Below are 13,963 nucleotides of genomic sequence, written 5' to 3'. Positions count from 1 at the left end.
AATCTCCTTACTAATGCATTCAATTTGTACCCCCCTCCCCACCAGCCTGCCCAATGTAATAGCTTCTTCATGTTTCCATTCTGTTTTAGCCTTCTCAGGTCATTTCAATATGAGATTTCTGTGCTCAGCAATGCTACCCTCTTGTCTCCTTTGTGTCTCTGACCATAGGATCAGACTAAGGCCCCTTCCTTTTAAAATCCTAGGGCTTTTCCTTGTCTTTCTTTACCCTCTATGTTCTGTGAAACCAGTTTGTAAATATACAAAAGCTGTGTATTTATAGGACACAATCATATCCTTGATGACCTGGTTCCCTCTCTAACATTGCTAAGAGGTGATGTTTACTTTTTTCTTTTTTTTTTTAGTCAGGTTGTGAAATAGCTAAATTTGAGCTTTTGGCCTTCTTTTAGAAGAACATCTAACCAACCTTTTCAGGGACCTAGTTTTTAAGTCGCCTAGGAATCAGGACAAGATAGACATTCAGGAAATCTCATGGGGGATGGAATGAAGAAAAATAAGAGAGATTCAGCAAAGAAGGGAGTAAATAATGAGAAAATTCCTATGGAAAATAGATGTCATCCACATACGAAATCAGAAAAAAAATCAGTTCTTATCACGTAACACATCTTTAATTTCCAGGTGAAGAGATCTCCTATAAGTGTTATGTGTAACACACATCTCCATTGCAGTTCTGACTTTTTGCAGCACTGAAAATCCACCCTGGAGAAAAGTCCTATGAGTAAGGATCGGGGCAAAGCTGTCGCCTTCAACTCTACTTCTGTTCAGGCACTTCTCTGCAACTGGGTCTGAAGGCAGAACTGCATCCATCCGTGTTCACCAGCGGGGTAACCCCTGGGAGGACCCGCAACAGGAGAGTGGCCCTCCACGCGCAGAGAATATGGCAAGGCTCTTAGCTGCAGCTCCCACCGCACTGCACACCAGAGAATCCACAATGGAAGAAGCCCTCTGAGTGTAAAGAGTGAAGCCTTTAGCTTCAACTCAGCACCAGCAAGTCCACACCCGAGGGAAGCCCCTCAGATGCAGGGATTGAGGCAAGACCTTCAGTCCGAAAATCACCTCTGTTCTAGGGCTGCCTGGGTGGTTCAGTCGGTTAAGTGTCTGACTCTTGGTTTTGGCTCAGGTCACGATCTTAGGGTTCGTTAGATTGAGCCCCACATCGGGTTCTGTCAGCGCTGACAGTGCGGAGCCTGCTTGGGATTTTCTCTTTCCCTCTGTCTGTCCCCTGACCCTGCGTCTCTCTCACTCTCCAAACAAACAATAAGTAAATAAAAAAGAAAAGGAAAGACAATTACCTCTGTTCTACATCTGAGACATGCACTGGGAAAAAATCCTATGCATGTAATGATGTGGTAAAGATTTTAATTTGAACTCAGAGCTCATTCACCACCGAGTACTGCATGTTGGGGAGAGATTCTAACTTGCAAGCAGTGTGGAAAAGGCTTCACTCAGAACTCACATCTCCTCCAGCACCAGAGAAAACTTATCAATGTAAGGATTACAGCAAAGCCTTCAAGCAAAGTCAGCTCAAATCAACATCAGTGGATCCACCCTTAGACAAAACCCCATGAGTGCACCGAGTGTGGGAAGGCTTCAATAATAGTTCAGGACGAAGCAGGCCCAGAGACTCCATGTTGGAGAAAAACACAATGAAGGTAAGGAATGTGGGAAATCTTCATTTGGAACTCAAATTTTATTTACCATTGGAGAATTCATCCTGGAGAGAATTTATTTATTTATTTATTTATTTATTTATTTATTTATTTATTGAGAGAGGGCAAAATTGAGCAAGGGGCAGAGAGGGAGGGATAGAGGAGAGAGAGAGAGAGAGAGAATCAGGTCTCATGCTCACCTGAAGTGGGGCCCGGGCTCACCCTCTGTGGGACTTTGAACTCACGAACTGTGAGATCATGACCTGAGCCAAAGTCAGATGCTTAAACGACTGAGCCACCCAAGTGCCTCTGGAGAGAAAATTTTAAATATAATTGTTGGTCTATGTATCCCCAAGTGAAAGTTAGCAGGCCCTCCTCTTTTTGGCCTGATCATTCCAATCCAACTACTTTTGCCCCTCCCTAGAATGCTCACGGTGCTCTAGCCATTCCTCTCTGCTCTCTGTCTGCAATGCGTACCATTTCAGTTTCTACCTCTGGGCCTTTGCTTTTTCTGCTCCCCCAGGTACCCTCTGCCCACCTCTTCCCCTTTCTTTGATCCTAGCTAGCCTTAGGACCTTTTGAAACTACAGCCTCCTTCATCTCTGTTTTCTTAAAGAAAGACTTATTCTATTTCAAATTCATATGCTGAGTTTTTGTTATTGTTGTTTTATACTTTTATCTTTTCTTTTCCCTCCAATTGACCCAATATCATTTCCAACTCTGCTGTTGTAAGCTTTTCTAGAGCAGGACAGTTCAGGAAGTTGTAATGTTCCTCAAAGGGATGAATGAATGGAATGACCAGTGAGGATTGTACCAGTCTGTGTCCAATTAGGAGACAGAAACCAACAGTGATTTAAACAAGAGAAGTTTAATAAAAAGAATTATCAAAATATGATGAAAAAGTAGCCTATAAGATGGAAGAGAGCTCTATATGGTATCATAGGGCTGATGGAGACACCAAAGGAAGGACAAACTTGGAAAGGAGGTTTCTTTCCAAGGCTGAGGTTCAAACCTTGTTGGGGAAAGTATAGCTGTAGTCCTCTGGATGGCAGAAGAGTTCTGATTTGCTCAGGCCAGAGCTAGTTTATATTTGCTGGGCAAGCAGGAAAGAACCCTCTGGGGCATGGGTAATCTATAGCCAGTGAACAGGTACACAGATGGCACCATTATGGCCCTGAGCACATTGTATTCACATTGGGAGAGTCGCTAGAGACAAACCTGGGGCAGAGATCCTTATTGGAGATTGAAATGCACATTAATGAGTATGTGTGATTAGGATTTAATGCACAAAGAAGTAGTTAATGATCACCAGGCATATATGCAAAGAAGGAAAAAGAGGCCATCTAGACTCACTAAAAGTTACACTAATATTTACCATTGATGTGTGTCTTTGAATGAGTGTTTGCCTTTCAGATTTACTTATCTATGACATGTGACTTAGCCTTCAGAGACTGTTCACATAGTATGAATTTTCTTAAATACCAATGGGAAATATTATCATGGAATTGCACAAGTAATAAAGACAAAATATTCCTGCAATCTCACTATCTCAAGAGATCGTATTTTCATATTTATATGTCCACTTTTAGTCCTTGTCCCATATATAAACATAATTTTTATAATCTTAGTCATAACAAAATGTTAATATTTTAATGACTGTTATATTGGACAACTTCCCTCTCCCCCATTTCCATACAATTTTCATGATTATTATTTGTCAGCGAGTAGATGTATCTTTATTATCTGTTCCCCTCATCAAATGTTAAATTGAATTTTTGGGCAGTGACTTTGTCTTAGTTTTTTTGTTTTTTGTTTTTTAATTCAAGACATCCATCACAGTGTCTGACACACTATAGGTAGTAACTTCTTGTTATTTGAAATTATTTGATGGACATTTAGGATAATTCTTGTTGTTAGCTGTTAATATTAATATTACTATAATCAGCTTGGTGATTGTAGCTCTTTTCCTTCTTTTGTATTATATACCTGGGAGGAATTTTTAGGAATGAGACTATGAATCCAGGAGTATGAAGATTTTTGTTTAGAAAGCGTCATAACATAGCCATACCAATGGCTAGTTCATACCCATTTATTCTGTTTCCAGCAGTTTGGCAAGTTAGCTTTTGCTTGCAACCAACGGTGGATATTATAATTATTTTAGAGATGGTTAATTTAATAAGCATAAAATGGAATCTCAGGGTATTTTTTTTGACGTTTATTTATTTTTAAGAGACAGAGAGAGACAGCACAAGCAGGGAAGGGGCAGAAAGGGAGACACAGAATTGGAAACAAGCTCCAGGCTCTGAGCTGTCAGTACAGAGCCGGATGCAGGGCTCAAACCCACGAACCGTGAGACCACGACCTGAGCTGAAGTTGGAGGCTTAACCGACTGGACCACCCAGGCGCTCCAGGGTATGTTTTTAAAAATATTTCTTTAATTGTGAGATTGTGTGTGTTTTCATGTTAGATTACCAATTATATTTCTTATGGTGTCAATTAATACCAGGTACCATTTTACCTGCTGAATTTTAAATATTTTTAAAAAGAACTTAAGATCTTTCAAAAGACACATGTCATCCACATAAGAATGGTGATATCAATGTAACTTTCTTTCCTTAGATTTTAGGTAAATTGTTTGCCCTGAGGCTTCAACTCTCTGATGTATTCAAGGGAAATTTTCAGATTATCCAGCTATTTTTTGTTGTAAGGGTACAGCCATCCTCTTCAGTTTTCAGCCTCTTGAGAAGAGGTGGATTTCTTGATTTTTTTTTTTTATTTTTCAAAGTGGACCACACTTAAAACCAAAAGGAAACAAAACACTAACCAGCTGTTTGCAGATACTCAGTAGCAACTAGTGCAATGTGACGATTTTGGGGAAAGAGGAGGCACAAAACATGAACATCATATTCACCCAGACTTTCTCCCTGGAGTATTTGCCTAGTGGCACAGAGAGTTAGAGCCTTTCTCATTGTGTGGAGGAGGTAGAGATCAGACCCTCTATATGTTTTGAATATACTGTATTAATAAGGGGAAATGTATAGAAAGAGCCCCAAATTGTTGACAAGGGATGGGAGTGTGTGACGTTACTGGTTGGCTGACCTCAGAGCCATTTTCAGGTCTGCCCTGTATGGTTGTGATAGTTGTGTCATGACAAGAGTAACTGGCCTTCAACTGGGGAGTTGAAATCTGCCCTAATTCCCCTTGTCCTGTCACACATCCATGAGATTATATCTGTTGAGGGGATACTCTTTCCTAATAGGCACTGCGGTGCCAGAAGGGCTATTCTGGCTATCCCCAGCACCTTTCTCTGTTGCATTCTTTCACTATAGAGTATGGAGAAGCTAAATATTCAGTTTTCTAGTCTATCTTCCATTCTTTCTTACAATGATCATGGTACAGACTCCTGGTCTCCATTCTCTTTACTCCTCTAGAAATTATCAAATTTCCTGATTTCTCCTGTAGGTATGTTGTGACCAAACATTCTGGCCATCGCGATGAAATGGTATGTGCAACTCTCTGGCCATTCACTTAAATATATGTCCAGTGCCCCCATTAGACAAAGGAAAACAGGATCCCACCCCAGGGCATGCAGCGGTTCTTGGACTTTGGACTTCCTTTACATTTTTTAAGTCATCTACTGCTGCCTGAGGGTGGCTGGGTCCAAGAACAGATTGTGACCTGTGTAAGCCCTGGACTCTGCGTCTCCCCTTTGGGGCACTCTCTGACCTTTTACCCAGTGTGTGGAGTTGACCAGGTACACACCTATAAGGTTGTTCCAGGGTCTCGTGGCTGGGCCGCAGTTTCAGGAGGGTGGCTGACATGGTTTTTCTTTCGCAAGATCACATGAGGCTGGGCCATCAGAATGATGGTGACAGTGATTTTGGGTGTTGACAGCAACTCACGTCACTCATAGGTTGACTCCAGGGCTCTGGGCTACCGTAGATCGGCTGCTAATCCTTGGGTATGAGCCGCATGTGTGCCTTGTTCATCTGTGTTCCTACTGCAGTGCTGCCTGTGTCTACAATACCCAAGGACAATGGAGGTCATAGCAAATGTGCTTTGTCTTGTGACACCCCCTTTGCTGGCATCCAGGGTGGTCACTGTCCCCCCTCCACAGGCTCTGGCACCACCTGGGGGTAGCCACATCTGTCTCCTCTGAAGGCTTTCAATAGGCTTTTGGATAGACGTCCTCTCTCATCTTTACTGATGCAGTGATGCTATGCTGTCCTGGGTCTGCCTTAAGCATCCTGGACGGGGATGGACATTTTTTAGGTAAATTGAACTGTTCTTCTCACTCTGCTCATGGGCCCGTTGTTATCTTCCCCACTGGTGGTGGTGTGTGGAAGAGAGAGGTGTGATCAACACTGAAAGACAACACATTCTAGGAATGCAGTAATTATAGTAGTCGCTGGTAGTCTGAATGGTTGTGTCCCCCTCAAAACTCGAATGTTGGAATCCTAATACCGATGTGATAGTATTAGGAGGGTGGCCTTTGGGAGGCGCTTAAGCATGAGGGTAGAGTTCTGATGAACTCTCTGGGATTAGTGTTCTTGTAAAAGAGAACCCACAGACCGCTTCAGCCCCCTTCTACCAGTTGAGGACACGGTGAGGAGACCCTATGAACCAGGAAGAGAGCTCTCACCAGAATTTAAGCATTTTGGTCCCTTGATCTTGGACTTCCCAGCCTCCAGACAATGAGAAATAGATTTGTTTATAATTACCCAGTCTGTGGTATTTTGTTATAGCAGCCCAAATAGACTAAGACAACCAGTTCAAGAGAAGTCATGGTTGGAGGTGCCTAGGTGGCTCAGTCAGCTAAGCAGCTGACTCCTGATTTTGGCTCAGGTCATGATGTCACAGTTTGTGAGTTTGAGCCCTGCATCAAGCTCTGCACTCTCTGCTTGGGATTCTCTCCCTCCCTCTCTCTGCCCTTACCCCACTGGCACTCTTTATCTCTCTCTCAAAAATAAATGAACAACAACAACAACAAAAAAGAGAAGTCGTGGTTGTAAAACATGTTATTTAGTGATTATGCTATAACATTCTAAATGGTAGATTTAACATGGCCAGAAACTGTGTTACAATTCACATTTTCCTCCATATTCTTTGTAAAACTTACATTTGCAGTCACTGTAACAAACTTTGACGATATCATTAGAAGCCTATATTTGTGCGTGGCATGATGCTGCAATGTCATTGGTAATGATGTAGCTGGTATTAAATAAATAGTATTAGAGAACTGAAGAGGCAAAAAGATCTATATTGTTCAATACTGTGGTGAGTTCAAGGATTTCAAGGCTGGTCAAGAAAAAGACAAAGCAAATCAAAGCAAAAAGAAAGAAAAAGAAAAAGACAAGAAGACCAGGAGATGGCAGTATTGTTCAACAGGCTTTACTGGATAGCTCCACACTGGGATTGCCAAAGAGGGGAAGTCCCTAACAGAAGGGGACCACCCAGCAGGTAAGGGAATTGGGGACAGATTAGAAAGGAGGCTTACCTGTCTAGGCAATGTCACTCAGCAGCAAGGTGGGAGTCTCTGGGTTGGAGGGCTTTGAAGGGAAGCAATGGTTTGGGATCTTTTATAGCCATAGAGTTTGTCTTATCTATGGCTACCAGATGTTAGGTGCAGTTTCATGGGTTATGCAAAGCAGGTAATCTCTATATGGCTAAAAATATGCTTGTATTTAAAGCAATTGGATGGGTAAGAATTTGCAAAATATGTAAAACCATTTAGATATGTGTTTTCTTAAAACTTGATATAAATTCCTTATGTTTATAGGCTATTAGACAATTACAACTGAACATTCAAATCAGTATTCAAATTGCATTTATTTAATATTAGGGACAGTGATGTTTTGCTGAAACTAAATTGCTGTTCTAAAATGAATATTAAACTAACCACTATGGAATAGGTTCTTTTGATTTTGCCTTGGCATATCCTTTTTTTTTTTTTTTTTAAGTATTTATGTTGAGAGAGCACACGTGCTTGAGCATGCAAGTAGGGGAGGGGCAGAGAGAGAGAAGGAGAGAGGAAATCCCAAGCAGGCTCTGTGCTGTGAGCATGGAGCCCAAGGTGGCTGGATTCCAGGAATTGTGAGAGATCATGGTCTGAGTTGAAATCCAGATTCAGAGGTTTAACTGACTGAGTCACCCACATGCCCCTTGCCGTAGCATATCTACCCAGCCATGTACCTTGTGATGATTCAGTTTATTCTGAGTTGGGAGTGAAATCCTGACCTTTCCTCTCCCTTATTTAAAGGTCTTTTGGGAATGATCAGAGGAACTCTTATAAAGGTCTGGGGTTTTGCAAACCATTGAGGACTTGAGATTAAATTACCTTAAAAAGATGTGATCTGGGTTCCACACAAGGTTCTCACGAATCCTGGGCAAGTGTTGTCTTCAGTAGGCTATGGGTGAGAGCTGGATGTTCCTCTGGAGCCAGCCTTTTTGGCAGTGTGGTGGTTTTGTAGGAGACAATGGTTGAGCATGAGTGTGAGATAAAAGAATTGTAAACTTTGAGTCACATGTGGGGATGGTAGGAACTGGACAACCAGCAGTGGTGGACAAATGAAGCTCGCTGAACCAATCAAGATAGTCTAAGAAAGGTATGCAGGATTGAGTCTAGGCTCCTAGCTGGAGCCTAGACTCACTTCTTCCTGTTCCTGACCCTCCCTCACTTATTCGTGTTGGCTCTCCCTACTGTGCAGGACCGAAAAGCACTGCCTTCTTGACATCCTGTCTTCTGGGTATACAACAAGATCGACTTTCATTCATTCAGCAAACATGTTGGAGGCTCCTCTGTTCTGAGGTTCCCACCCCGTCCAGACCAGCCCTTGGCCTGAGAGCCTCAGATCCTTCTCCAGCGGGACTGCTCTTCCAGGGTCTAGAGAGACTCACCTCTAGGTGGGAAGTCTGCCAGGCAAGGGCTTGGCCTGTCTGGGCAGGGAACAGTCTCCTGCTGCCAAGGGGAGGGATGACCTAAGCAGACTCCACTGCTCATTGGCCCGGCTAGGCCCCACCCCTTCACATGATAGCCAATGGAACGAGTACCCCGCTTCTTGCTTTAGCCATAGGCTCCACCTCCTTTCAGAGTCGGTCAACGGAAGAAGGTCAGTTGCAGGGCCCTGGATTCAGACCTCGAGGCCGTGAAGGAGGCTGGAACTATACCTTGCCCCACCTCCTTTTTCTCGGGAGTGTCTCACGGGAACTAAAAGGGAGGGCTACCGAGATATGGGTTCCCCCAACTTTACTGGAGTGTGGGTTGGCAGTGTGACATCAGTGTGATGACGTACTTCCTGTGCAGCCTTTTTTTTTTTTTTTTTTTTTAACGTGTGAGCATTTGGTCTGTGAGGACAGTGGTTGTGTCCCAAACCTGTTCCTGGAAAGCTGTAGAGGCCGCCCAAAACCCACGATGAGCGGGCGGCTTGTCCTGAGGAGGACAGAAAGGATTCTGCAGGAAATCTGCGCGACTACTGCTGCTACTGGGATCCTCCCCCAACCCCTTGGGCTGATCTTGGGGTCTTGCCCGCTGGTTTCTCGTCCCCAGGACAGCTTGCGGCCTGTTCAGATTTGAGCACGGACACAAATTCGAGTGTTGACCCTGAAGTCCTCAAAAAGTTTTAAATGTCTTCACTCCAGGACACCCTATCAACAGAGAACATGACCTCACGGTCACTCCAGCCCCCTCTTGCTCCAGCTGTGGAGACCTCAGTCTTACCGCTTGGCCTGTGTACATCTTAATGCTCTTTCTCGCTTTCTGGGTGGTCCCAGGAAATAGTTCCTGTGGTCACTTACTTTACTTGCCTTGCCTGGTGTAACCCCCCGTCTGGAAGCTTATTATTGTCCGCAGAGCAAAGTTTTGAGGATAATGAAATGGTTGAGTCTTTTTACCCCCAGGATGAAGGCTACTTACTTACTCCACCGATTAGAAAATGTGGAGCCCTGGACTTGCATCGGCCCATATGAATGTTCAATCTAAAAATCTCGTGAGGAGTCATATCCGCTTAGCACCTAATGGGTGTCCAGTGTTTCGGGTATAATTTCATATATACAATATTGAAGATATGGAGAGATTTCTTGACCTGTGTCACATCCTTTGTCACTACAAATAGTTTCTCATTACATTCTCTTAGCTTTTCACTCATTGTCATAACCTAATTGTTAGGGTTCCTAACAATCAGATTAAACATTTTGTTCCTGTCCTTAGTGAAGTGTGTTGGTTTATGATTTGTTCTCAACCCAAGCTTGTTATCTACGCTTCAAGTCCACAGTTTTGGTTTTTCTCATAGGCAAGTAGGAAGGAGTGTTCCGTAGGGTGGTCTCTGCTGCTGTTGTACTTTCAGAGGATTTGCTTTTCACAGATTGTCAACTGTGCAGATCAGGCCTTTCTGCTTCAGTCCTTTTGTTTAATATGTCAGTATTATTAAGTATCCACTATAAGGGACATTTATTACAAAGATATGATGACAGTATGATTTAAGAGAGCTAGAACACACAGCTATCAGGGGTACCCACTTACTCAGTATGAGTCACTGCTTTTCATTACCCTTGGACAGAAACCATCCATGAATTTAAATTTACCAGCATTATTTGTGTGTGTTTGCATTGTGTTTTCTTTTTACGTTCTGCACTTATAACTACTCTTTCCTTACTGTAATCGCCAAAATGTGGTTCCCCCCCCCTTTTTTAATGTTTATTCATTTTTGAGAGGCAGAGAAAGACAGAATATGAGCAGGGGAGGGGCAGAGAGAGAGAGAGAGAGCAGGAGACACAGAATCGGAAGAGGCTCCAGGCTCTGAGCGGTCAGCACAGAGCCCCATGCGGGGCTCAAACCCACGAGCTGTGAGATTCTGACCTGAGCCGAAAGCAGACGCTTAACCAACTAAGCCACCCAGGTGCCCCTGCCAAAACATGGTTTTTAGTGTCTCCTGACAGCTCTGTTTCTCTGAGAGCCTCAGCTTCTACTTTCCTGGATGGCTTTCTGGATTCACTAAGAAGGGTCAGTGGAGGAAGGAGCAGTGTACTGAATATATAAAGTGTTTTGTCTGATGTTATTGTCGTATCCTGAGACTTACAGCAAATATGGAGTTGAAATGCAAGTTGTTTTTAAGGTCTGCCTACAAGGGCATGCACTTTTATGCTTGTTAAATATTTCTGACCTGATGGCAGCTATTTGTATTTCAGGTGTTACCATTAATGTGTAAACCTTGCTAATTCACTCTATTGAATGGCAGAAGGCTTACTTCTTAATGAACTGTTAACTGACCCAGAAATACAGTTGGAACGACTTTAGAATGAAATTGCTTTGCTTCTCTTATAATATTTAGAACTTGGAGTATTTGAGATAGGCCATGAAGTTGATGGAAGAAGTTGTTTTTCTCACCACCTTCCCCCAACACTTATAAAATTGAATGAAGATCTTAGAATCAGTCTATTTAGAGGAAAAAATAGTAGTGAGGAGACATAAAGTTATTCCTAATAAGCTATTTTCAAACTCTGTTTTGACTTATTACTTATGTAATAAAATTATTATTAATTTTTTTAATGTTTATTTTTGAGAGAGAGAGAGAGACAGAGCATGAGTGGGGGTGGAGCAGAGAGAGAGGGAGACACAGAATCCAAAGCAGGCTCCAGGCTCTGAGCTGTCAGCACAGAGCCCGATGTGGGGTTTGAACCCATGAACCGTGAGATCATGACCTGAGCTGAAGTCGGACCCTTAACTGACTGAGGCACCCAGGCGCTCCAAAACTGTCTAATATTTTAAAGAACATAAGGGGAAAAACAGATCCTGAGGTCTTATGGTGTTTGATGGATTCCTTGTACATGACTCATTACTAACTGTACTGTGTGGATTCTAGGGATCTTAACTGGAGCTCCAGCTTTCTTTTCAGCCCATTACATTCTATCCGCTGACTACCCTAATTTCCTTTTCTGTCCTCTTTCCTACAATGTCTTCTCTGGATTACCAAAATTATAGTTTTCTCAGTCCACATTCTTGGGATAATTTCTGTTCCTTTTCTGTGTTTCCCTCTATGCCTGCTATCTTGTCACTGTGAGATGAGAATTGCCACTGATACAAGGCAGTAATTGATGAATAGTAATTGTTCAGGTTGCCTCAAACGGGGTGGGTCAGATGTTGTGTACAGGAGTTATGGTCAGTAGAGTTACTGTTACTAATGCTTCTTTCTTTACCTTCACTCCTGAGACTTACTTTTTCCCAAGATGGGGATGGCAGTGTCCTTACTAGCCAGGCTCCAGACAAGCGGGGTTTCCTCTGCCTCTGCACATATACGTGTATATATACATATGTATATTTATATATGCATGTATACTTTCATGTATGTGTATACAAACATACATATAATATACATGTATATAAGTTATATACATATGTAAGTTATATACATATATACATACCTACATATGTAAATATACATGCATATATAAAAATATATGTAACATACTTTTATATATGCATTTATAAAATACATAAATTTACTTTCCCACTGAGGTATAACTTGTTTATGGCACAAATGTGAACTGTATAGCTCACTTTTTAGAAATACATATACTTGTATGACCATCACTCATATTAAGACATAGAATATTATTGGTATCTCAAAAGACTACTTCATGCCCCACCCTGAAGTTGACCATTATTCTGACCTCTGTCACCATAGATTAGTTTCATTTGTTCTTTTTTTTTCAACGTTTATTTATTTTTGGGACAGAGAGAGACAGAGCATGAACGGGGGAGGGACAGAGAGAGAGGGAGACACAGAATCGGAAACAGGCTCCAGGCTCTGAGCCATCAGCCCAGAGCCTGACGCGGGGCTCGAACTCACAGGCCGCGAGATCGTGACCTGGCTGAAGTCGGACGCTTAACCGACTGCGCCACCCAGGCGCCCCAGTTTCATTTGTTCTTGAACTTCATATAAACAGAGTCATTCAACAGGTACTCTTTTGTATCTGCCTTCTTTTGTTCAACATTATATCTGAATTTCACCCCTGTTCAGACATAGCAGCATTTGGTTCTTGTCTCTTATTGAATAGTTTTCATTATGTGATCATACTACATTTTGTTTACTCATTCTAGTGTAGCTGGACATTTTGATTGTCTCCAGGTTTTGACTAAACTCTGTGAGTAAGAATGCAGTGAACGTTCTTGTATATGCCTTTTCGTGGACACATGCACTCATTTCTGTTGCTATATCTTTAGTATAGGTGATCATGTGTTTTTTTGTCCCTTATTCTAGTAATGTGATATATAGCATTGATTGATTTTTGTATGATGAATCAACCTTGCATTCCTTGCTTATTGTGATTGGTAGTAATATACAATCCTTATATGTTGCTGGCATTTTTTGGAGGGTTTTTGCATTTATATTAAGAAATATTGGTCTGTAGTTTTCTTATGATGCTATGAAGCCTTGGGAAAAGAAGTAGTGACTGGACAAGAGGGTCAGGAGTTAGAAGTTGGGCCGTAGTGTAAAATTTTCAGAGGGATGGTTGGAGCCATTAAGAGCTCTTCTTGCGTAAGACCTGTGCTGATTAAGATTGTGTTATTGTGTTTTATTTGAACTGTGTAATTTGTATCTCCCGGATTGTTATACTTCAGTAAAGATATGCTCTTAAATGAACTGTGAATATGTTATAAAGGGAGTGCTATGAAGAAGGGCTACTTTAGAGAGTGAGTCACTTAGCATAGTGTTTTCTAAGTACGTCCATGTTGTGGTATATCAGAATGTCATTGTGTTTTTATGGCTGAATAATATTCCATTGCATGTATATACCACATTTTATATATTCGTTCATTGTTTGTTGAAGGGACTTGGGTTGTTTTTACCTTTTAGCTATTGTAAATAATACTGCTATGAACCTTTGTGTACAAGTATCCATTTTGATCCCTGTTTTCAATTCTTTAGGTGTATACCTAGGAGTAGAATTGCTATGTTGTAGGGCAGTTCTAACTTTTTGAGAGGTGCCAAACTATATTCCACAGCAGCTGCACTATTTTACATTCCTACCAGAAATGTATGCAGGTTATCATTTCTCTACATCCTGGCAAACAGTTACTTTTTTTTTTTTGTAACAGCCACCCTAATACGTGTGAAGTGGTATCTCATGGTGGTTTTGACTCATATTTCCCTAATGACTAATAATATCAAGCATCTGTTTATGTGCTTATCGACCGTTTGTATATCTTCTTTGGAGAAGTGTTTCTTCAAGCCTTATGTGTATTTTTTAACTGTCTTATTTGTCTTTAATGATTCTCCTTCATTTTTGATGTTAGAAAT

Source organism: Prionailurus bengalensis, chromosome C2 (assembly GCF_016509475.1).
Source record: "Prionailurus bengalensis isolate Pbe53 chromosome C2, Fcat_Pben_1.1_paternal_pri, whole genome shotgun sequence".
Classification (NCBI taxonomy): domain Eukaryota; kingdom Metazoa; phylum Chordata; class Mammalia; order Carnivora; family Felidae; genus Prionailurus; species Prionailurus bengalensis.
Note: the sequence above shows the minus strand (reverse complement) of the source record.